The 23519-nt window shown below is 49.6% G+C and overlaps 2 long non-coding RNA genes across 2 annotated transcripts in view; both read left to right on the plus strand.

Moving 5' to 3' along the window:
- The window catches only part of LOC149875031 (uncharacterized), an 82826-nt gene extending 68374 nt beyond the window's left edge, over positions 1–14452 (plus strand). Inside the window, exon 3 of the long non-coding RNA XR_016440001.1 lies at positions 12915–14452. This is a non-coding gene — a long non-coding RNA (uncharacterized LOC149875031). The remainder of the gene's footprint in view (positions 1–12914) is intronic.
- The window catches only part of LOC149875030 (uncharacterized), a 115978-nt gene extending 94329 nt beyond the window's left edge, over positions 1–21649 (plus strand). Inside the window, exons 3-4 of the long non-coding RNA XR_016440002.1 lie at positions 18312–18388; positions 19460–21649. This is a non-coding gene — a long non-coding RNA (uncharacterized LOC149875030). The remainder of the gene's footprint in view (positions 1–18311; positions 18389–19459) is intronic.
- Positions 21650–23519: the final 1870 nt, after the last annotated feature.

Raw genomic sequence — 23519 nt, forward strand, 5'->3', positions numbered from 1 at the left:
TTCTCGGACCTGTACTCTTTAATGTCTTCATAAATGATCTGGACACTGCTGTCAAAAGCAGACTGGCTAAGTTTGCTGATGACACCAAAGTTTGGGGAAGAGTGTCCACACTTGAGGATAGGCTGGTGATCGAGGCTGACCTCAATAAGCTTGTAAGGTGGGCAGATGAAAACCTGATGGCATTCAATACAGAGAAATTCAAGGTGCTCCACCTCTGGAATAAAAACCTGCATCACACTTATAGGCTCAGCAATGCTACACTTGCTAGCACCATGACTAAAAGAGACTTGGGGGTCATGACTGACCACAAGATGAATATGAGCAACCAGTGCTATACCACAGCTGTCAAAGTGAACAAAACTCTGGCTTGCATCTACCATTGCAGGTCGAGGAACACCCAGGATATCACCCACCCACTGTACTTGGCTTTGGTGAGGCCGCAGCTCAAGTAGTGCATCCAGTTCAGGGCTCCACAATTTAGGAAGTACATGGAGAAGCTTGAAAGAGTCCAGAGGAGAGCCATGCACATAATCAGAGGACAAGAGAACAGGCCTTTTGAAGAGAGGCTGCGAGCTATGGGACTCTTCAGCCTGGAGAAGCGCAGGCTCAGGAGTAACGTGGTAGCAGCCTATAAGTACATAAGGGGTGAACATCAGGATCTGGGAAAACACCTGTTCACCAGAGCACTCCAGGGGATGACAAGGTCCAATGGTCACAAACTGCTGCAAGACAGTTTTAGGCTGGACATAAGGAAAAACTTCTTTACTGTCCAAGCCCCCAAGGCCTGGAGCAGACTGCCCCCAGATGTGGTGCAAGCTCCTACTCTAGACATTTTCAAGAAACGTTTGGATGTTTATCTTACTGTGATCCTTTGACCCTAGCTGACTTCCTGCCCCTTGGGTAGGGGGCTGGACCTGATGATTTTACAAGGTCCTTTCCAGCCCTAATGTTTATGAAATCTATGGAATCTATGAAAAGTGGGGCCACGCACGTGTTCTGGCTGCTGGCCAGGCTCTGTGTACCCAGATTGCCACCACCTGAGGACGCTCCCAGAACCCCAGATAAGGCAGTTGGGGCAACCCCAGGTGCTGGCCTCAGCCTCCCTTACCCTGCCTGGGACAACATACTGTGTGCCAGAGCATGCTTATAGGGCATACCAAGGGACAAATAGCCACTGCTATTTCCCACACCCTTTGTGCCCAAAAGCTTATCTAACATTGTTCCCAGCTATATAGCTGATCCAATAAATGAAATCACCAACCCCCCCCCCATGCTCTCATAGGTAAAATAGGACATTCCTGTAAGCTTAGTTCATTTTGGAAACTTGAGCTTTTGCAAGGATAAAGGTAAAGTACTTCCAGTAGGAGGGTGCTGGAATTCTATACTGAACTTCTCCTAGCTCCATCAATCTCTGTCTTAAAGGAGATAGAAAAGTTCATCCTCTAGAAAGAGCTACAAGTAGCCTGCCCCCACTTCTATTCTGTAGCACTGAGGGCTAAGAATACAATTCCTGTCTCATGGTTGCCACTGTAGCCTAGCTGTTTAACACAGTGTAAAATATGCCCTAGGGCAGGGGTGGGCAATTATTCCAGGCAAAGGGCCACTTACTGAGTTTTGGTAAGCCATCAAGGGCTGCATGACAGGCAGCCAGGGGCAGATACATATTAATTTTCTAAATTATTTAGGGGCTCCGTGGGCTGGATGGAATGGCCTGGTGGGCTGCATCTGGCCCACGGGCTGTATTTTGCCCACCCCTGCCCTAGGGCCTAGTGGGTACAGTGGACCAGATTTAACTTCACTAAAGGCCCAGATTCCCTGTTGATTATGCCATGTTTTTGCCAGTGAAGTTTTTTTTTTTATGCCAGGTAGAACAGCAGAATGTGGGAACAAGCAGAAACTCAGTTATCTTTGGATAGCTTGTAGCCTAGTGCCTACAACCTTCTCCTGGCAAGTGGAAGATGGGAATACAAAACTCCAAGGAGGCAGAGAGGCATGTCAGCTTGGGGTCTCCAGTATCCTAGAGGTGTGTTAAATCTTCTGTCACAGCTAGGGACAAAATCTCCCACAATTTTTTTTCAGGTTGATCCAATCTGGATTTCTTTAATTTTGGGAGTTTGGCTGGTGAACCAGAGGTCAGTTATTTGCTGAGTCTCAGTTTAGTCAAAGCACAAGCACCTCTGGGGATCTTTTTTAATTATAATTGTAACTTGGGTATCCTCAAAGTGAATGTCCCCCTTCACCCATAGAAGAGGAAAGCCAGCAGAGCATATGTGCTGGGGTGTAAACAGCAGTCTACTCACAGTTCCCTCCCACCTATCATGTCTCATAGTTTCATAGTTTCTAGGGTCGAAAGGGACCTGAGCAGATCATCAAGTCCGATCCCCTGCCATGGCAGGAAAGAGTACTGGGGTCAAATGACCCCAGCAAGGTGACTGTCAAGCCAATAGAGGAGGGATAGAAAGTGATGTCTTAACCAAGTATATGGTATATGTATATAAGAAGGAAGTGAACTAAAGTGAGTATTTACAGGTTACACATACATATAAATATACACATCTAAATGCAAACAGATAAGCATAATGGTTCTAAACAGTATGAACAGGTAAGTTCAACAATAAATGATGCTCTAAAATACAAGGTGTACAGTTAACAGTTAATAAACACTCTAACAATGCACAGTGGGTATCAAATGATCAATAAACACTCCAAGATATGAGATGCAAGAGTTCTCTAGTGGTTCCTCTCCTTTAGGGGGTCTGTTCCTCCTTCCTCTTTCCCCAAGTGTCATTCCCTGGTGGGAGACCCCACTGACTCAAGTGTCCCAAAGAGCTGGGTGGGGCAGCATTCATAAGCTCCCAGTGGTTCAATCCTTCTCAGGGGAGTTGCAGGCCTGGGCCACCTTGTGCATGCCCAGGGCCGTGCTGCTCTGAATGCTGCTCCCTGCACTTGGGAACAGCTCTGTTCCCAGGGCCCTTGTGGAGAGTTGAAGGAGACATAGTCAGAATTCTGCGAGGACAAGAGAGAGACAGAGCTGTGGGCTGGAAGCAAGAGCAGAGTGTTGAGATGGAGAAAGCTGGTGGGTCAGCTCATGGAGGAGCCCAGGGATCACACCAGGAGTGCCTCTCTCCCAGAGGGCCACAAATGCAGCCCTTGAGCCCTTTCTGTGGCTGAAGAGAGAGAGCAGACAAATGGGAGCAGAACCAAACCTGTGGACTCTCTTTGGGGCTTGGAGAAGACCTCATGTGGTATAAGTGTTTGGATTATGGACTGAGTTGTTTATGTTGACTCCTGCTAGGAGAAAGTTTGCTCTGGGGGAAGAGACATGGTGAAAGATGATAAATGAACCTGAAAGGCTGTGCATATTTGAGCAAGCAAATTTCTGAACCCATTATAGATAGGTCTGGGCAGTTATTGGCTAAAAGCAGTGCATTTAAGTAGGTTTCTTCAGTGTTCTCCAGATTAGTCTTCCCAGAAAGACATTTTGGCTCTTTTGCTCCTGAATAGAACCAACTATTCATGATCCTGTCACAAACCAGGAAGGGCATAGGTTGGATCGAAAATCTTGGATCAAAACTTTCTTGTTTCATGGAGTTTTAGGTCCAGAATGGACCATGACATTATCTATTATGACTTTCTAGAGGTCAGAGACCACTCAACTGATCCAGTGACATTTATTACATGAAAAGATTTTTACTCTGTGGGCAACCAAATTCTTGTCTGCCACAGAGAGGACAGGATAACAGGCCATCAAAACCTGATGCTAGTGTAATGGCCAGGCATTGATTAGGAGAGGTGATCAGATCATTCAGCAAGTGTCTCCTGCCAGATAGCTCAGAGACAGATGTTTACTGGGGAGAGCAGGGAACTGAACTTTGGAACTCTGAAAATCCCTTCTAATCATGTCTTGCATTCCTATGAAACTCTCCCTAATCCCAGCCAATCTTACTTGGAGGAAAATACCTTCAAGATTCCAAATCTGGCAACCAATTTGGCTTTGAACATGTGCATGAGGTACCAGTTGGATCAAGGGAGGGCAAAATATGGCCTGTGGGCCAGATCTGGCCTACCAGGCCATTCTATTTGGCCCAAAGGGACCCCTGAAAAAATTAGAAAATTAATAATTATCTGCCCCTAGCTGCTGGTCAAAGATGACAAGGCACCAGCAGCAGCAGGACCCAGAGGCAGTGCCACTCCAGTGCTGCAAAAACCAGCCCAGCTCAACCCAGCTGGCAGTGTATGGTTCCCAACTGGCTCCCGCTGTACCATGTGGTCCTAACCTTGCAGCTGGGAACTGTGTGCTGGCAGATGCGGTGGGGTGAGTGGCATTGGGTGGGAGCATGGGGCCCCAGGGGTCAGGGCCAATGGCAGCAGGGGCCAGCTGGGAACCACAGAGGCTAGGCTGGCCCCTGCTGCATTCTGCAGTCTTGGTGTTGCAACTGGGAACTGCATGCTGCCGGCTCTGTGCCGAGCCCCAGAACACAGCAGAAACCAGCCTGGTGCTTGTGGTTTCTGGCTGGCTTTTGCTGCTGCCTCTATAGCAAGGGGCTGTGCACCTGCAGATCCTGTGCTGGAGCCAGCTGCTTTCCCTGGACTCTGCTGGGAGTGGAGGGAGCTCTGCTCCCTGCTTCCCTGTGGAATCCAGCATGGGGCTTCTCCCGGTACAAGTGTGGGAGCTGCAGGCATGTGGCACAGAGCCCCAGTGACAGAGATGGCTGGGCAGCCTGTGTTGGCCAGAGCTGTGCCCCGCTGGGTGTCAGCATCTGTGCCAGGCATGAGTGCTCTGAGCCCCCTGCCTGCTGTTGCTGGCAGCAGGGGCTGCACGCCATGTGGGGGAGTGTGTGGGGGGTCACCTCACCCTCCCTCATATCCGGCAAACCTCACACCCCCACACCTCGCCCCCACAACCCCCACCGACATATGCATACACCCCAGCATACCCTATGCCCCCCCACAGCCACCCCCTCATCCCCCCCACACAATATAAAAGAGTGAGACTTTATTTTTGAGCAATTCCTTCTATGTAGAGTACACAAAGACAAATCATGACAAATATTTTTGTAATAAAATTAAATTATGTTTTAGTAGGTGTAGACTTCTAGTGTATGATTTTTTTTTCTGGTTCTAAAATGAAAACCCCCTCCCAAAAGGAGTATTTCTGAGGGGTAAGGGGAGGGGTTTCCATTGGAAAAGGTCAGGGGGTGGGACTTCCAGTCCCAATATGGCAACCAGGGGGAAGGGCAATAGTCAAGGGGTGGGGCTACCCAATGTGGCCTTCAACAGCTCACCAAAACTCATTAAGCAGCCCTCCAGCTGAAATAATTGCCCACCCCTAAGCTAGACACTTAAGAAAAAGAACTGCCTATACCACTTGAGAGCAGTGGTCTATCACATTCAATGTCGTTGTCACAGCTCTGGCTGGAGGGGGCTGGGGGGGGAATGTGAAATGTAATAAACCTGGCCAATTGTAAGTAAGGGAAAAATATTTTGTGATACCTATAGGTGAGCTGATGAAGCCTGAAAGCATGACATTAGATTGTGAACACTTAGGTGTCCATTGATAAAGCAGCTAGTTGCTCCAGATAGTTCCTTGGAGTGGGATTTGGCTGCTTTCATGGAGGCTGAGAAGAAGGCTTGAATTCATTTGTCTGACAATAGTAACCTAAGCCAAAGATAACATATGTAACCCAGGCAGTACTCCAAGAGGTACCCCCTCTCCAATTGAAGGGAACAAAGCAGGTGCACAAGCAGTGTGGGAAGGGACACTTCTCCCCATATAGAGCAGAGTCAGACCACCAGTGGGGACTTAACCATATACCTTTTAATACTGGGAACATAACAGGCATAAATCAGAGGGTATAGTGGACACTACAATGCCCCAAGGGGCAGGATTCAACAAAGGTTAGACACTTACAATCACTGACAAAAAACAGGGTTAACAAAATATAAAACACAAACAGCAGAATGAACAATACGAGTTGGTGAAATATAAAAAGCACAAAATGCAAAATGTCAAATGACAAGGAAATATAGGGCCTTGGTACCTGGAGGGGGAGAAAACACAATGGCCCCTTTCTCCTGCAAGGAGATTTGCTTCTTGGTAGCTCACTCACCCCAAGTCACCTCAGCTGAGACTTAAACCCAGATCTCCCATGTGGTTGGCAGGAACACTGCCACACAGCCACCACTGGTGGCACTGTTCCAGCCTGCTAGGGGTCTTGACCCTCTCAGAGCCCCAGGCTCATGTCAAGCTGCCTGGCCTCTGATTGGAGGAGCTGGAAGCAGAGCTGGGAACCTCTCAGGTCGCTGCTCAGATCCTCACTGGAGCTGGGGAGCCTTTCCTGCTGGCTGCAGCCTCTCGTAGGGGATCCTGGAGCCCAGTGGGGAGCATCTCCTGCCGGCCACACACCACGCTGCTGAGGGTCCCACTGCTGCCTGCAGGTCCTGCTCTTTCAGGCTCTTCCGGGGCACTGCTCCTGCCCCACTCACTCAGCTCTTGCCAGCTCTGTGAAGCTTCTTCCTTGTTGTCCCGTGCTGGTCCCTCCTCTGAGTCAGCCCACACTGCCCCTTTTATCCCCCTCAAGGTGACCCAAGGGGCCAATCGAGACAGGGGGGCGGGGGTGTGTGTGTGTGTGAGTCTTTGGGGGCCTGATTGGTGTGGAAAGGGAATCCTAAGTCTTCCAATCATCTTTTGCCCTTCCAAACCCCTGGGCTAGGTCACTGCCAGCTAGCCTGTCACACACAGATTTTATGTTCATTTACAGACCTTCACAGGCAAAAGTGTTCATAGAAGAGTTCATCTTGTTGACAACAGTGATGAAATACCATAGACTTGTCACCCTGGGAGGTTTCAACACACATCAACAAGGCTGCAAACACAAAAGTCTCAAAACTCATCTTTCATTTTCTTACTTAGGATTGTGTGTCATCTCTGATCCAACTCATACAGCTTTTGAATAGAGTCAGTTTAGATGTTGATAATAGGAGGGCATTACTACCCAGTCATTACCTTGAAGAGATTCTTTCATTTAAGTAGAGGTCTGATATCTCTTACCTAAGAAGAAAAATCCATGATTGATTTGACCATGAAGATCATGGACTCTATCAAACCCTTTTGCCTGCTAAGGGACAGGAGCACAAGTGTGAAGGATCTGGTGAGCCATTAGACACAATAGTGAATACATGAGCCTCAACTATTGATGCTCTGATGTAAAAGGCCTCTTCACTTGCTCACATGAGCGAGAGCAAAAGATCATACAGACCTATGAAACAACATCACTAGAAAAAGAAATCCTACCCTATACTGAGGCAGTGTTAGAGACCATAAGAACCTTCTTGGCTGTTGTACTGAAACAACATAGGTTTCAGTGTTCTACTGTAGATGACCTTCAGTAGGCTGAAGGGAACAAGTTGCTGAACATCACTGAGAAACATTAACACAAGTCTCAAAAAACCACCAAGATCCCTGTCCACAAGAACACTGATTTATGAGGGAGGGGAGTGGCACTTGCTACTGCCTGCAACATCAGACAAGTAATTTATTATTTAAAAAATGAGTTTTCTTTATGTCCAAGCCATTTCCAATGCTGGACAACTTTTATTTGTTATTCACCAAGAAAACAATTTCTTAGAAATAATCTTAGGATTAACACAAAATATCCAAATATGCTTTTACTGTTATTTTTTTGTTTGTTTCTGTAATGGCAATCCTGACTGTGACACATTAGAAAAGATTTTCTTTGCATTGACTTCAGAATCCATCATCTTGTTTTGCGACTGTGTCAGTTTTGAAATGAGCTGCCATGGGTTCTTTATGCTTTTATAATACTCTTATGATTATTTAATGTCCCCCATTTAAATTACTAGTGAGAAGGGGGCCTGAGCTGCTCTCTTGCCTGGGATAACATTGGAGTAGGAATGAACTAACAGAAAGCTATTGTCAATACAGAGATGTTAACCAAATTGAGCAACATATACTTTTAATTACTTGCTAGAAAATATTTAGACATTCATCATTTTCAAAGCCAGTGAATTTCATCTTGCAGGTGCAGTTACCAAGTGCTTTTTTTTTTTTTTTTTTTAAGTGTTGTTATTTTCAGCCAAGCATAACAGAACTTGACTTCAGATCACATACCTCCTGTTATGAAATCTGAGTAATGCATTAAATAATGGATTAATCTGTCTGGATTGACAAATGTGGTTGCAGAAGTTTATCCTGATCGGAGGTGTATGTATCTATGATGAGCAGAACAGATTTAGTAAAGTGCAGATACCTCACAGGGACCCAAGGGTAATATAGCTGTTTGGGAACTTGCAAAGTGCTCCTACTTGCTCCATCCACCATGCCATTTTTCCATTACTTTTCTTGGAGGGCTGCCTAAAGGGATGAATTAAGCTTATTCGGGACCTTGCTTGATGTTGTGATGTTTACAGCCCAATACTATGATGATCATTTTATGATATTTGCATTCTGGCATCAATGTTTATCTGTTTGCATTCTGGCATCTACCTGCACTTCTCCTGACCCCTTACCTTTGCTCCAGGCCAGCAGACTCTATCCATACTGCAACAGGGAGTACTGAGCATAGCTCCAGCCCAACTGGTAGTAGTGACACACAGTGCTACTGGGTCTGGGCTAGGGCCACACTCCAGCCTAGAATTGGGATGGAGCATGCTGGGGCACAGCAAGGGTAGGGGTGGGGAGAGGCATGAATTATGCATGTCCGTGGAGGCTGGGGAGGCACTGTGCCCACCCGCAGATGGTGCTGGTGCTGGTGGCAGGGGCATGGTGGTGGCAAGTGGGGAGCTCCTGCAGGCAGCTGCAGTGGTGTCAGTGGTGGTGGTGGGGGGGTGAGTGCCAACCAGCAGTTGGTGACCACCTGCAGACACTGCCAGCAGTGGTGGCAGCCAGCAGCAGTCAGTGACCACCTGCAGATGCCACTGACACTGGGGGGTAGGGGGTGGTGAGCAGCAGCTGCCTGCAGGTACCACTGGCAGCATCAGCAGCAGCCAATCGCAGGGCGTGCACATGCACCTACGTGCATCTCCTTTGTGTCAGCAATGGGAAGAGGGGAGCAGAGGCTGGGGGAGAGGGAAGAGTGGCTTGTAGAGGTGCGCACAGTCTGCCCCATAGCAGTGGTGTGCAGCCCACACAGCTGCCACAGGGTCTGGGCTGAGATCCTGCTCTGTGCCACAGCCTAGAAGGGGGATGGAGCCTAACAGTGCAGAGCATGGGGGAGGACAGTAGAGGGATAACAGAGGGCCCAAGGTTGCAGGAGGCAGACACAAGCATGAGGCTAGCTATTTGACTCCCCACACCACCTGCCCCTGTGCAACAATCGGGGGTGGGGGTAGGGAGCGTGGATAAATGAAAGATGATCTTCAATAATTAGATTCTATACACAGAAACTTATAACAAGTTTATAAGTTTGCCATGTATAAAATCTAATTATCAGTAAGGGAAATGGTGCTTGTGAAGTCAGACCAATTACTAAGCCCCCTTGCCTCACTCTGTCCAACCTGTTCAATGAAATAAGCAGGAGCTTAGTAGAGAATAGTCCATGATCATATAGTTATTCTGAGCTGTAGTGCATGTACACAAGTGAGTAGAGTTAAGGTTATGCTGGCTAAAAATGCCACTGACTTATGAAAGACATTGTTCCCTTTCAGCTGTGCAGAAAATAGAAATGGTAATGTGTACATCAGGGCTCAGTGTGCAGAGGTTCAAGTCATGACCTAAAAACATGGAATATTTCATGCATGAAAGGGTTACAGCCTTTCACTAAAGCAAGCTAATCTCCTCCATCATTCCAGTTTTTGGCAAGTATATTGCCAAAACAAGAGCATAGTTTCTGTATCAATTGTTATCCCAAAGGTACAAATTTTGTACTTAAAGTAATTCCAACTGTTCTACTAATATTAACTCCGAGATAATAGCATATTATTACAATGGGGTGGTGAACTGTCTAGTTAAATGTGCTTATAAGAGACATACAAGTGATTATTGTTTAAAAGTTGCTCATTGGGATTCTAGTACTACAGAGCAAGCAAGAATTCGGTGTCTGCATTAGAGCTGAACAGACTTCATAAAAAATGCATCTCCTTCTCTCACTACCCCAAAAGAACTCCATAATCCCAAAACACATCCCCAGCAATCTTATTCCATAATACTTTTTTCAATAAAAACAATCAATTGTGGGGTCATTCGTTCTTGCTCATGAACAGTATAGCAGGACTGAGTCCCAGGGGTGGCCGTGATGCCACCTGGTGGCCTCATAAATCCTGCCTGGCTCTGGCTCTTCAGGTACCCTCTCTCTTTGATCTCACTTGCCATGCCTTGCTGTTAATATTTTATTTAGGAAAAAGGAAGTTTGCCCCAGGGACCCAGAGTGAGCCCCCATCCTCTTCAAGTCTATTGATTCCTGGCAAACCCCACTTGTCCCTGTTCCACCTTCAGGTGCTAATTCTGGCTCTCCTGGCCCAGTCTTACCTTCCAGCACTCTGATTGCCTTAATGGCTATTCACCACCTCTGACCTCCCCTACAGCTGTGTCCATGCCTTGCAGGTGTTTGAGAAGACAAGAGAAAAGCCATGTTTAAACTCATAGCAGCTTAAGGTAACGACTCACCTGTTTTACTAGACCTGGAAATGTCAAGAGACTGGAGGATGGTGTAGGAGCCTCATTTTGTTAGCAGCTGTTCAGTCTGCCCCACAGCTGCACTGATATTTCTGGCCTGCCAAGACTGGAAGGCAGGTGGGATGGCAGCAGCCATGTGGGAATACTAGGATGCTGGAAGAGAGACTTGGAGAGCAGTCTGCCTTCTAGTGTGGGAGCCCAGAGGAGCTCTGATAAGCCAGGAGACACAGGCACCAAGCCTGCAGTGGTGATGAAGCAGAAGAGCCAGCTGGGAGCTGCGCTAGATGACAAGCCAGCCATGAGAGAACCAGCCACACTCTAATTAAGGTTCTATCTTAGTTTCTCTTTTTTCAGTTACTTTCAGTTTTACCAGAGGGTAGCCAGTTAGGCTGAACCCCAAAACCAGGACAGAGAGAGAGGAACCAGCAACTGGCTGGGCCAGAGAGAGATGCAGGACCAAAGCTGGCTCCAGCACCCGGGGCCCCCATAGTTTATCAGGGCTGGGAAGAAGCCTGCATCCCTCTGTGAATGAACCCTGCTGAGGGATGCTGGAATAGATGCTGAAGCGTCCTAGGCTAAGGGAATTACTCAGCTAAGAGGTGAACCCCACCAGGTTTTCTTATAGGGTTCTTGTATTTTATTTTATTTTTTACTGGGGTGGATGGGCCCTGTGAAAGAGGGAGATATCCCACCATCCTCAGAAACAAAGTGTGCTGCAGTGGGAGGTCTCCACCAGTGAACATAAAGGCTAAACAAACTGAGAGACTTACCCGAGTTTCACGTTTCCTTTTTTTTTTTTTGTTCTTTATTTCTCCTTACATTCATGACAACTCAACAGGGCCAAAGTGGCCATCATAGCAGGGGCACAGGCTCAAGACAACCACAAGCCTATAGGGTCAAAGAAAAGAGAGATAGTGCCCATTGAGTTCCTAGAGCAAGACTGATACTTTAACATCTGGGTGGTGGATGCATGCGGTGTTGGGAAGGTAGGAGCCCCAAAAGAAGAATCAGGCCTAGTGCATCTGAGTCAAGTCACAGCAGAGACAACCACCTCCTGATAAAGTATCCTTCAAGAGCAAGATGTGGCAGGTGAGAATCGGGTGACCTCCACTGAGTATCTGGATCACGTGAGCCCACATCCCCATGGCCCAGTCTGGTTGGGCACAAGGTCACTAGGGCCTGTGGCCCTATCCTGTACTGTGCCAACAGTGTTACTAACTATTCATGAGTAAGCACTTAGTCCTACTCTAGTATCATGCCTTTCCCAGCCTCTATGTCTATGCCTCTCCCTGGGCTGGCCACAGGTGTTCTTTAGTTGGGTTTGCTGCCTTAACTCCATGGCAGCTTACTGCTGTTGCCTAGCTGCTGCATCCATGATGCCTTGCTTCCCCTGTAGGACTGTACCTATTTGTATTATGGCCAATATATTAGCTTAGCAATTAACACTTACAGCTTACAAACTCCTGGGAACCTGCTGTTTAGAGCACCTAGTGAGCATCCTTCCCCATCTGAGGCTCTCCATGCAGTTGTGTCCCTTTCTCAAGGTACCACGAGCCCTGTTACAAAAAGCTACAAAATTGCCAGGTATTCACAAATCGTTCAGTATTTCCTTTTTTCACAAAGGTTTTCCAGCATTCTGACATGAACAATTTGTCCACAAATTCATACCAAGGATAATGATTTGCCATTTATTGTTTTCCTCTTTTAAAATATTTGCTATCCTATTTGAAAACAGTATCAATACGTGAGTTAGATAACCCACCATTTAATGCCAATGACCAGTCTGAATATGACCTAAGAATTCATGTACACTATTTTCAAACTTTAAGTTAACATTTACACATAATACACGTTTTAGAAGATGACAAGGGCCATCTTCATACTCAAGAGCAACCTCTTGTATACAAGTGAGATGCAAGGATTTTTTGGTGACCAACTGTACAGTTGGGAGAGATGTTAGACAAGCTTTCAGGCACAAAGAACTCTCGTTTGGGTTGCTTATCACCCCCCCACTTCCTTCTCACATATTTCCTGCACCATCGCAGTTGTTACATAAGTCTAGCCCCTTTATACAAGTGAGCAGCTGCAACGACTTCAGGGAAACTACTTGGGCTTGCAAGAAGCTGCCCTCACACAACTGTCTGTAGGAGCAGGCACAATTGCTAGGTTGCAAACAATTTGTAACCAAACAAATGGCTAGGTTCTAAAAAAAATGCTCAGAATTAATATTTTGTCTAGTCTTTATCTGCAACTTACCTAACCTCCTCAATTTCTTTGATAGGACAGAGGAAGATGAGGCTGTGAGCAACAGAAAATGGTTCGTAATCTGGGAATGATGAATGAGCAGCGTAACGAGCACTTCCATTTGGATGCCAAGACTAGTCATCAGGCAGAACAGAATATTACAGAAGTGATGTAATACTGAAGTGACCTGCTTAAAATCCAGTCAAACAGTTAATTGTTCACAGTCAAATGATACTGAATGAAATTCAAATGTAAACATACAGTACCTGGGTGCTCCTTGATTGTTGTCAATGTTCCTAGCTGCCAGAATTGGAGCTAGATTAAAGTGGCATAGGAGGAAACCTTGCTTTAAGAAACCTGTCAGTGCATTTCCCATGAGAGAGAGAACTCAGAAAGTCCATTGGCTGGTTAGTGCTTACAGATGTGTAAGCTGTTTGTTTTTGAGTTACTTTTATTTTTAACTAGATGTGCACTGAGAACTTCTCTTAAGGCTTCTTTTTTCTACTATGCCTATCTTCAGCTGTGTTGCTATTGAAGGAGTCAGTAGAAAGTTTATGAATCCTCTGTGTTGTTTGAAGGCTTTATTTCCCCCTCCCTCACTTAGATTTTAAATGAGATACCATATCTGTTCCTAGTTTCTGGAGGTACAAGTCAAATGAGAATCGTGCTTCCTTGTGAGACACTACATAGGAATCATGTCTGGTTCATTTTGCTGCTGTTAGCTACCACTTATGTCTAGTTTATATTTCAGTAACCAATGTGTAATCGATATATTGAAGCCCTCTGGTCCCATTCACAAGGCAGCCCTAATTACAGGTAGACTTATCTTTTATTTTTTATTTGTTTGGTTTGTCTGCACTCTTACAACATATATTACAACAAACCAAGTGATTCTGTTCGAGAACCTAAAGCAATACTGCCTGGGGCCATCCTAGCAGTTGACACTGGTTGCTTTGTTTGACTAAAGAATGTCAGAGCTCATTTGCTAATGAGAATATGCTCCAGCTTGGGCCCTTCACATTCACTTATGGTCTGCCCTTCATAAGTACTCTGTTGTTCAGTATATTGTAAGTCTGCTCAGCCTGCTGCAGTCAATGGAGCAAAATTTGCCTTGACATAAAGTTAATATGGATCCCACTGAATTCAGTACAACTGCACTAAATTGAGGGAAATATGGCTCCTTGTCTATGTTTGTCATGCTTTTATCCCTCAAGCAATCATTGTATGTGCACTTTTACATCTCTTTTGTAATTAATAGTGCTTACAACTTCTTAAATAATGTATTATGCATTGAAAACATTGTACCAACCTTCACTAGATAGTTAACTATTCAGCTAGTTAAGCACATTTCTCTCCCAGTGCCTCTGAGATAAGCATGGTTTCTGAAGCTGAGTCTTGGGAGGGCAAAGCACAGCACAAGATTAAGTCTAAGTCAGGAACAAAAAAATAAAGATAATTACATAAGCCAGCTTCATAAATTTAGCACAGGGGGATAAATCTTATATGAGGGAAACAACTGTTCTCACGAATTCCCTCCTCATTGACCTATGCTCAATGACAGGGAGGTGAACTGAGAACCCTGGAGGCTGGACCTTGGACCTTTGAATCTAAAATCATGCTTCCCTCCCTCCCCCTACCACCTTCACAAGCTAAAAGATCCAGCTCTGTTATCTGAAAGCCAGTAGCAGACTCAAGCTTCAGGGTGGACCACATGGTAAAGGAGGAAATGAAAGTTACACTATGCAAGAGCAAATTACATACTTATTTGTATTACTATGATGAATGTCCCATTGAGACATTTTTGGGCCAGGAGTGATAGTGGGCAGTGGAGATTCTCATTTAACTGCTGTGGTGGCTGCTTTGGGAAGGATACCAAGAGGACAGGGACTTGAAGGAGAATCCATTAAAACCTTTGGCCACAACCAGACAAGCAAGCATGTGCCTGTTGCAGTATCTCAAAGCAGTTTGAGATGCTGCAAGAGGCATGCTGGGAATGAAAAAAATGTTCCCTGTGCTGAATATTTGCAGTGTGGGCTCTAATATTGATACCAGGAAGTCCCGGTATAAAAACCCCCCCAGGAAACACGCTGCAAAAAAGTGGCACAGGCATGCTCCTGGAGTGTGCCCTGAGGCAACCAGAGGCTGGGTCCTTCAAAAAGATGATCTAGCACCCAGCCAGAGCATCTCTATGCCTGCCCCCTTCCCCTGCTGCTCCAGTACACAGCCTCAGTGTGCTGGGGCAAATAGTAGTGGGGCAAGGCTGCAGCAGTGTCTCAGACCCAGGTGCTGTCCCAGATAAGCAGGGACATGGAGGTGGGGGGAGACTGTGTGTGTGGGGTTGGGGGGCTATGTGGGGGGAACAACTGTATGTATGGGGATGAGGGGGGACTGTGTGGGGGTGGAAGGGCAATGGGGAGGCTGCTTGGGAGGGGTGGGTCCCCTGCCCACCCCCTGAATGGCCCAGTGCCCCCCTACAGCAGTTACAGCTGCAGCTGCAGCCACAGCTGCAGGCTGCTCTAGTAGGCTTGCTCCTGGCAGAGACCCGTGGCAGCATGAAGCCACCTCAGACTGGTGGCTGCACATGGCATCAGCTCAACCTGGCTCATGTGCCCTTGGACAGAACCAGGCCAGCTCCTGCTGTCACCTGGGGTTCCAGCACCACATGCAAGGGCCATACGCCCTCGGGTTGGGCTCGGTTCTGCCTGCATGGAGCCAGCCCAGTCCGGCCCGACGGCACATTGAGGCAGAACCTGGCCCGGCCCAAGGGCACGTGGCCCTTGCACGCAGTGCTGGAAGCTGTGGGTGACAGCAGGAGCTGGCCTGTATCTGTCCAATGGCATGTGGGTCGAGCTGGGCTGGTGCCATGTAAAGCTGCTGGTCTGAGGTGGCCACATGCTGCAGGAGAATGAGGAAGGGCTCCAGGGCCAAGGCACGCAGCTGGCCCAGCAGTGGGCACCCTTGACACATCCCTCTCCTGAATGGAATGGGCTCCATAAGGGTCCCATTAAGCTTGACCAAACACTCTGAAGACGTGTACAGCACCTGGAAAGCCCACATGAAGCAGGGCCCAAAGCCAAATATCCACCACATGCCTGCGAGGTACCTATGATCCACTCTGTCAAATGCCTGCTCCTGGTCTAGGGACAGGAGGGTGAAAGATAGGCCCTCTTGGTGCACTAGATTCAGGAGGTCCCAAACCAGGTACAGGTTGTCGAAGATGGAACGTCTGGGCACCGTGTCTGGTTGGGATGGATCACGTCCGTCAGCACGGACTGTAGGTGCAGTGAGATGGCCTTCACTGCCACCTTGTAGTCCATGCAGAGGAGGGACATGGGAGGGACATAGGAGCTCCTCAGTTCATGGGGATCCCACTTCTTTGGCAGGAGGGTCAGCACAGCCATCTGGCATGACAGAGGGAGTTCCCTACTTCCCTCAGATTCCGCCCAGACCAGGGTGAAGTGTGGGCCAAGGACATCCCAGAAGGCCCAGTAGAATTCTGCCATCATCCTGTCAATGCCTGGCGCTGAGTTGCCAGGCATGAGGTGGATGGTGGCAGAAAACTCAGCCAGAATGAGAAGAGCCTCCAGCCAGTCCTGGTCACCTGCACTGACCTGTGGAAGTCCCTCCCACAGGGTCTGACAGGCTTCAGTGTCGGTCAGATCTAGGGAGAAGAGCTCTTCGTAGAAGGCCCATGCTTGCTGGCTTATCTCACCTGGATCAATGAGGGGGGTGCCATCACCCACCAGAAGGCAGGTGATGTACTCCTTGGCCCCCTGCCTCCTCCCCAGGGCATAGAATAAGTGGGAGACGCATTCCATCTCCCCAAAGAGCTGGATTCATAGATGTAGGGTTGGAGGGGACCTGAGCAGGTCATCAAGCCTGACCCCCTGCCCTGGGCAGGAATGAATACTGGGCTCATATGACCTTCACTAAGTTAAGCTCATATGACCCCAGCTAGGTAGTTATTGAGCCTCCTTTTAAAGACCTGTAAGGTAGGAGCCAGCACCACTTCCCTTGAAAGCTGGTTCCAGATCCTGGCTGCCCTGACTGTGAAGTAGTGCCTCCTGGCGTCTAGCCTGAACCTACTCTCAATCAACTCGTGGCCGTTATTCCTTGTTACACTGGGTGGAGCTCAGGGAGAACAGGGTCTCCGGTCCCCCATGGTAAGTTTCTAGATGGTCACTAGGTCCCCTCTCAGCCTTCTCTTGCGAAGGCTGAACAGGTCCAAGTCCCTTAGCCTCTTTTTGTAGGGCTTGAATGGCTGCCCCCGATCATGTGAGTAGCCCTCCTCTGGGCCCTCTCGATGCTGTCCTCATCCCTCCTGAAGTGCAGTGTCCAGAACTGGACACAGTACTCCAGCTGTGGCCTGACCAGTGTCACATAGAGGGGGAGGATCACCTCTTTGGACCTGCTCGTGATGCATCTGTGGATACAAGACAAGGTGCGGTTAGCCTTGCTGACTGCATCCCCACATTGGCGGCCCATGTTCATTTTAGAATCGATAATGACTCCAAGATCTCTTTCTGCCACTGTGTTTTCAAGAAGGGAGTTCCCTAGCCTATAGGTATGCTGCTGGTTCTTCCTTTCCAAGTGCAGTACTCTGCGCTTGTCAGTATCAAATCCCATCCTGTTCACATTCACCCACCCCTGTAACCTCTCCAGGTTCAGTTGTATCCTGTCCCTCCCTTCTAGCATGTCCACCTTGCCCCAAATCTTGGTGTTGTCAGCAAATTTGAACAGGGTGCTTTTTAGCCCCTTGTCCAAGTCGCTGATAAAGAAATTGAACAGTATGGGCCTGAGGACTGAGCCCTGGGGTACGCTACTGCCCACCGCCCTCCAGGTTGAATATGACCCATCCACCACCACTCTCTGGGTGCGGCCCTCTCGCCAATTTGCAACCCATTTGACTGTGTAGGCATCAGTGCCACAGTCACCTAGCTTTTAATGAGAATGGGGTGGGAGACAGTGTCAAAGGCCTTCCTGAAGTCCAGAAAGACTACAGCTACTGCAACACCTGCGTCCAATGATTTTTTGACCTGATCGTAAAAGGCTATCAGGTTGGTCTGACTGGACCTGCCCTTAATGAGCCCACGCTGGTTACCTTTGAGCATCCTCCTCGCTGCTGGTCCCTCCCAGATATGCTCCTGGATAATTTTTTCAAAGAGCTTCCCCAGGACCAAAGTAACACTAATGGGCCTATAGTTGCTTGGGTCCTCCCTCCTCCCTTTTTTGAAAATGGGGACCACATTGACCTTCTTCCAGTCTTCTGGCACCTGGCCAGAGCACCATGAGTGCTTGTAAAGCCATGCCAGGGGCCCCACAATGACCACTGACAATTCCCTCAGCACCCTAGGGTGGAGAGCATCTGGACCTGCTGATTTGAACACGTTCAGCCCCTGCAGAAGTTCCCTAACTCGGTTCTCCCTTACCCTAGGCCTGGTGGAGTCACTCCTGAGTCTGTCCTGAATCCTGGTGGAGGAGAAGTCCCAGTCCCTGCTCAGAAAAATGGAGGTAAAGAATTTTTTAAAAAGGTCTGCTTTTTCATCTGGTGCAACCACCAGGTTGCCAAGCATATCCTGCAGGGGCCCCACGTTGCCCGGTGCCTTCTTTTTACTCCCTATGTATTTAGAAAAGGACTTTTTGTTGTCCTTGATCCTTGTTGGTAGCTCTAGTTCCGTCTTCACGTTAGCCTTCCTAACAGCCTCCCTACAGACTCGTGCTGTGGAGGTATAATCCTCTTTGGTGATAGTCCCCCCGCCCCCCCCCCCCACTGGATGTACGACTCCTTTTTGGCTTTCAGACATTCCTGAATGCCTTTGGTGAGCCAAGGGGGGTTTTTGAGCACTCTTGCCCCCTTTGACTCGCACTGGGACTGTCACCCCTTAGGCTTGGAGTATTGTCTCCTTAAGGAACGACCACTCGTCTTGGACACCTAGTTCCCCTACTCTCCAGGACTGCTATGCCTCTCCTACCAATCACTTCAACTTTTTGAAGTCGGCCCTCCTGAAGTCAAGGGCTATTGTCTTGCTGCAGACCATTGACACCCTGTGCTGGATGGTGATTTTCAGTAGGCAATGATTGCTATCACCCAAGTGGTCAAAGACCCGGAGTCCCCTCACCAGGTCATCACCTGTTGCCAGGACCAGGTCCAGCAGGGCATTCTCCCTGGTGGGACTGTGCATCTCCTGGGTTAGGTAGAGGTCTTGTATCCTAGCAAGGAACCTACGTGAGCAGGCTGACTGCTCCTCCCAGCAAACATCTGGGTGATTAGATCACCTACGACCACATCCCTTGACTTAACTGCCTCCGTGAACTGACCCAGGAATTCCCGGTCCAGCTCTTCCTCCTGGTTGGGTGGTCTGTAGTAGACATTGACCATTAAGTCCCTTTCCTCATGATCCCCTTGTATTCTGACCCAGAGCACTTCAGCCTGCCCCTCCTCTGTCCCCATCCTGTTAGTTGAGGACGCGTATTGCTCTTTGACGTAGAATGCCACGCCCCCACCATCCCCCCATTCTGTCCCACCTGTATAGTCTGTTTCCCCAAGTGTTTACTGTCCAATTGTGGATTGAATCCCACCAGGTGCGAGCAGACAAACACACCGTGGGTGCATTGGTCATCTGGAGCATGAAGCTCTTCCCGCCTCTCCTGACATCCTCTGCAGAGCGTTGGATTGGTTGTGTTGGTGGCCAGGCACCTTTTCAGCTCCAGCACTTCTGGTTCAAGCTGCTCCCAAACCACCTCCCTCTGCTGGGTGTGCCTTTGACTGTAGCTGCGGCAAAAAAGCCAGATGTGCACCTTCACCACATCCCACCATCTCTGAGCTGAGGGGAAAGCTGCCTGTTGCTCTCACCATGCCAGCCAGAACTCTCAGAATGCCTCCCTGAAGCCCACATCCTCCAGCAGACTGGCATTGAAATACCAGTAGGCCAACCCCAGATGCCTAGGCCCTAGCATGGCCTGGGCCCAGACAAGATGGTGACTGCTGAAAGGGGTCAGCCAGACGCCAGAGGAGTGGGCCCAGGCAAAATGAGGCAAAGAGATATAAATCTGTTCCAACTGGGAGTGGCACGCCTACTTCTCCCCCACCCTCACATAGGTGAAGGCAGAGGGGTTGGTAGGGTGACAGGCATGCCAGACATCCACCAGGGAGTAGTTCATTAGGATCTCCCTGAGGATGCCTATTGTGTCCCGGTTCTGCTCCTTGCCTGACCATCCTCATGTGTCTAGGGTGACATTAATGTCCCCGCTGAGAACCAGGCACTTGCAAGGGTTGAGGGTGCCGATGTAAGTGGCCACATATTGGAAAAATCTGCCAACTCTGGGTGCTTTGCAGGGACATACATGTTTAGGAGGTTCAGGACCAGCCCCTGCACTTGGATCTGGGGGTGCAGCAGGCAGCCTGGCACTACCTCAATGTCTTGGACAACCTCTAGCTGCAGGCCTGGAGAGAACAAGGTGGCCACTCTGGAAGAGGTGGCCGAGAATCGATTAAAAAAGACCTTGCCTCCCCACTTCAGCTGCCAATTAGGCTCATCAGCTGAAGTCATCAGAGTCTCCTGCAAGAATACCATGGGGTACCCCACCTCCTGAAGGAAGGAGAGCACCCAGCATCTCTGGAGACCCTTCTTGCAACTGCAGACATTGAGGATTGTGATCTTAAATGAACTCATGGCTGGGGGATGGAGTGGATGGTTCAGCAGGGGCTTCACACATTTCAGTGCCCAGTGTGGGGTTTGCTGGATTGCACAGCACCCTCTCATAAGTATAGAGGGCGTCTGTGAAACTGCAGGTTGGCCTATAGATCTGGGTGTTGCAGCTTTTGGGCCTCTTGCTTCCCCCTGCCAGTGCCCTCACAGTAGCAAGGATGTTGTAAAAATCTCCCCAGCAGTCCAAGGCAAGCTGTACCTTGCTGGCAGACCTCTGGTTGTAGACATGGTCAAGAAATGCAAGTAGCTCACCCCTGGAGACCGCTGGGACCAAGAGGTCTGCAGGCTCCATGGAGCCCTTCATGGAGCCTGCTGGTTCTCAGGCATCCTCCTCCTGGTTCTGGGGCTCATTGGACTCCTTAGGCACCATCTGAACCTCCCATTTTGGTAAGACCCTGGACTCTGGTTGGGATTAGGAGGGTTCTGCAGCCCCCTTGGGACAGGGGTGGGGGGGCATCTTCACAAAATGGTAGGGTAGAGATGGAGCCATAGAGGGTCGGGGACCCTGTGCAGACAAGATTGGCCTGTTGATTAGGGGATCCCACCCCAACCCTTTCTGGTGTGGAACCATGGGGCAGGCTGGAAGTGAGGTTTTTCTGGGAGGAAAAGGGAAAGGACCCATCAGGCACTGGGGTGGCTTTGGTGTCTGCCTTGGGGCCCTGGGAAAGGGGACCTCCCTCCTCAGGACTCACTGGGGACTCAGGAGCCCTGGCACCCCTGTCTCCTCCAGAGAGCTGGGAGGCAGGGGGCTTTGTTGATGGACCTTTCTTTGGGTCGACTTCAGCCTCAGTGCCCATGGTCTCAGGGGGTAGGCCCTGGCCAGCAGAGTGGGGGGCTTCTTCCATGGGATCCTGCTCGGGACTGTCCAGCAGCCCTGAAACCTCCTCCACGGGGATCACCTGTTTGATCTTTCCCAGGGGTGGGGTGTCAGGCACAGTTGGGGAGGCTCCCAGAAGCTGGGCTGCTCCTTCCCCTCCCCCCATGTGGTGGTCTTGAGAGTGAGAGAGGAGTCCTTCATGTCAGAGGGCTCCATCTCCCCCTTGGTTTTGTTCCCAGAGGGGACCTGCACCCATTCAGTCATGGGGTGGTCCTCAAATGGACAGGCTCCATAAGGAGAACGTGAGGGTTTCAGGGGTGGGGAAGCTATGGCAGGGGCATGACTGGGGAAGGGGGGCCCCACTCCCTCTATTCCCTTGGCTGCTGCTGCCCTCCCTGGGACTCTGCCAAACTTGGTTGGGGGGTGAGGTCCTCTGAGCTCATGGAGGGATTGTATTTGTGGCTGGGGTGCCAGGGGGGCAGGCTACTGGTGGCAGGGGTAACCCTCTTGCCAGTGGGACCTGTGGATGCTCTCTCCTTCTGGTCCATGGGGCACTTGTGATACAAGTGCTCTGGGGTGCGGCACCAGATGCATCACAGGTCCCACTGAAAAGGAATCAGAAGGCACTGCCCAGCCCCCAGCCATGTTACCACCATCAGCTGAATCATAACCTGGCAATGGAAAGAGCACACGTGGTGGAGGCTGGGGTCTCAGCACCTCAGCGAGAAGGCCACCACTGGGAAGATAGCTCTCCCCAGGGTTTGGAGCTGGGGGAGCAGGGCCCCAATTAGGGATATAGGGAGGGACGGAGCTGAGGACCACCCTGGTTCTCAGCTGTTCTATGGATTTGAGGGGGACATACTTGCCCTCCACCATAAGCCCCCTCTCCATTGTCTTTTGTGCGGCAGCCTCTGAGGCGAGGAAAAAGACACCCTTGCCATGAAAACGGGAGTCTGACATGATCTTTGGGGCTCCCATTACCCAAGCCAGGACCTTTACCCAGGTCTCAAAGTGCAGGTTCTCCTGCTTGGGTAGTTGGCACTTCACCCTGTGCCTGTGGGTGAGTGTCAGAAAGGGGGCCTAACCACCTGAGCTGGAAGGGCTGATGGTGGAGGGTCCAGACCCCACAGCTGCCTGTGCATAGCTGCAGTTCCCCCACTGGGGGGCTGCATTGGTGAGGCTGGGGCTGGGGCTAGGGCTAGAGCCAGGACAGGTTGAGTGGGTGCGCTGGCTGGTGTAGTGCACCTGGTCCCCTAAGGCACCAGTGTTCTAGGCTTGAGGGCGGGGCCCTTGTCCTTCCCAACCCCAGATGTGGAGGAGGCTGAAGAGAAGCCCTGCCCACTGCCCTTGGTCCCTGATGGCAGGGAAGGGGGCTTGGATTCCCCCCTGGGGCAGAGGCCTGGCCAGAGGAGACCCCCTGGCCCTGTTGACTCCCTGCTGGAGTTCCATCTGCCCCTGCAGTGGAGGTTGCAGGCTTTTCTACCTGCAGGGGAGGTTGGTTGGACTTTGCCTCTGGGGTGGGAGCTGCAGGGGCATGCATCCCCTTGGGGGCTTGGCTGGGATCTGCCCATATACTGGGTGCTGCAGAAAGCTCTGTGGGGGCATCTGCTCCCCCCAGAAGATTCCTGCCCTGTCATTGCTTTCACATGAGGGAGGGGAAAACAATAATAGATAGTGGGGTTGGTGAATCTAAGAGGCGCAGGCTGGGGTTGTGGGGTAAATGGGGCGGGAGGAGGCTGTAGCTCAATGAGCTTCAGCTCCACAAGAGAAAAACCAGGAGGGCTATGCTTGGGGAAATGTGGGGTAGAGGAAACGTACACAGAAGGGCTTGGGAGACTCAAGCAGGCTTACTCAGCCATGCAACAAACACCAGGGCAGAGGGAGTGGACCATAGGACTTACCACACAAGGACAAAAAACACACAGGGATGGCTGCTGAGGTAGATGTAAATGATGGCTGGAGCAGTGGAGGGGATTTGTTTGTTGAAGATCGGTCCAGGAGCCCCTCAGACCTCTAGCCAGGCACTCCGTGTCAGAGCAACAGACAGGAAAACAAAGCAGGATCAGATGCAGTGAGGCAGCGTGGGGGAGTGCAGGAGCAATCAGTCAATTAGGGA

This window comes from Crocodylus siamensis, chromosome 1 (assembly GCF_052110815.1).
Source record: "Crocodylus siamensis isolate JL-2025a chromosome 1, ASM5211081v1, whole genome shotgun sequence".
Classification (NCBI taxonomy): Eukaryota; Metazoa; Chordata; order Crocodylia; family Crocodylidae; genus Crocodylus; species Crocodylus siamensis.